The sequence below is a fragment of the Dasypus novemcinctus genome, chromosome 20, assembly GCF_030445035.2.
Source record: "Dasypus novemcinctus isolate mDasNov1 chromosome 20, mDasNov1.1.hap2, whole genome shotgun sequence".
NCBI lineage: Eukaryota > Metazoa > Chordata > Mammalia > Cingulata > Dasypodidae > Dasypus > Dasypus novemcinctus.
In genome coordinates, this window is record NC_080692.1 from 28,824,684 (window position 1) to 28,826,211 (window position 1,528).

Consider the following 1,528-nt stretch of genomic DNA (forward strand, 5'->3'; position numbering starts at 1 on the left):
AATGTTGGTAAATCTGGGTATTGGTAGTGGGTATAGTGGAGTTCTCTGTATTGGTTAATTTTTTTCCTTTTTTTTTTTTTTTAAACAAAGCCACAATTTTACTTATTTTCCAATAAATTTAAATCCTTGAGGGGTGCAGAATTACATGGATTTGGTGTCCAATGGCCTTAGTAAGAGTTTTGCTTTGGAATTTTGCGCAAACCATGCCACTGTTTACATAGAAGCAAGTTACCTTTCCCTAGATTGCTTTGGTTTTGTTAGATTTGTCAGCAGAAATCACTTTGTTGTTTTTCAGCTTTGTGCACATAAGCATATCTCTTGCCCAATTAAAATTCCATTTCATCTTGGGCATAGATGCCATCGATTTGAGGATGAGCTGTGTGCTCCCTCTGGCTCTGGAGACCTCACTTACAAGCAGTGCAAAAGGACCACAGCCTTCCAGACATGATTTGCCGCCTTAGAAGTCCTCTTTCCAGCAGGCCTCCACAGGCTCCAAGATGGCAGAAAAAGCTAGGTGTTATTTTTGCAATGGTCCTGTAGGTTTAAAATTATTTCAGAAGAGAAATGAATGAAAAATATACATTTAAAGAGGTCAAATATGCATTGGAAAACAAGTTAATACTTATTAGAAGCAGAGTTTTTATTAGGGTGATGGAAAAGTTCTGATAATGGTGATGATGGTAGTATAAATTGTGAATGCAATTAGCACCACTGAATTATATACTTGAAAGTGGTTAAAATGGGAAATTTTATGTTTTAGGTGTTACCAAAACAAAAAATTTAAAACAGCAACAACTATAACAATACATATCACAATGATGAATTGTCCAAACATTCGCAGTTTCCACCAGAATTTAACTTGTGTTGGCATAGGTACCTTCCTTCCTTGGATGTCTGAGTGACCAAGGTTTCGTGGAGTAGCCAAGGCCTTGCTTTTTATTATCTTTTTTTTTTTTTTTTAAAGATTTATTTTTATTTATTTAACTCCCCTCCCCTCCCCCGGTTGTCTGTTTTCTGTGTCTTTTTGCTGCGTCTTGTTTCTTTGTCCGCTTCTGTTGTCGTCAGCGGCACGGGAAGTGTGGGCGGCGCCATTCCTTGGCAGGCTGCTCCCTCCTTCGCGCTGGGCGGCTCTCCTTATGGGTGCACTCCTTGCGCGTGGGGCTCCCCTACGCGGGGGACACCCTGTGTGGCGCGGCACTCCTTGCGCGCATCAGCACTGCGCATGGGCCAGCTCCACACGGGTCAAGGAGGCCCGGGGCTTGAACCGCGGGCCTCCCATGTGGTAGACGGACGCCCTAACCACTGGGCCAAAGTCCGTTTCCCGCTTTCTATTATCTTAACCCAGGCTCTTAATGTATAAAGTTATATTGAGCATGTGTCCTAGGAAAGGTTCTAGATGTGTGGGGGGAATATTTGCTAATAAAACATTGTCTCCTTTCCCCCAGAAAAAAAAAACAAAAACAATACATATAAAAGTACAACACATAAAGAGTGAATCCTAGTGTAAAGTGTGGAATTTAGTTAATAA

At 41.4% G+C, this 1,528-nt stretch overlaps 1 non-coding gene across 1 annotated transcript; it reads left to right on the plus strand.

Annotated features, from left to right (window-relative positions):
* The first annotated feature begins 810 nt into the window (after nt 1–810).
* Nucleotides 811–902, plus strand: LOC111763372 (small nucleolar RNA SNORD14). The gene has a single exon (XR_002796249.1). It is a non-coding gene; the product is annotated as a small nucleolar RNA SNORD14 (small nucleolar RNA).
* Nucleotides 903–1,528: the final 626 nt, after the last annotated feature.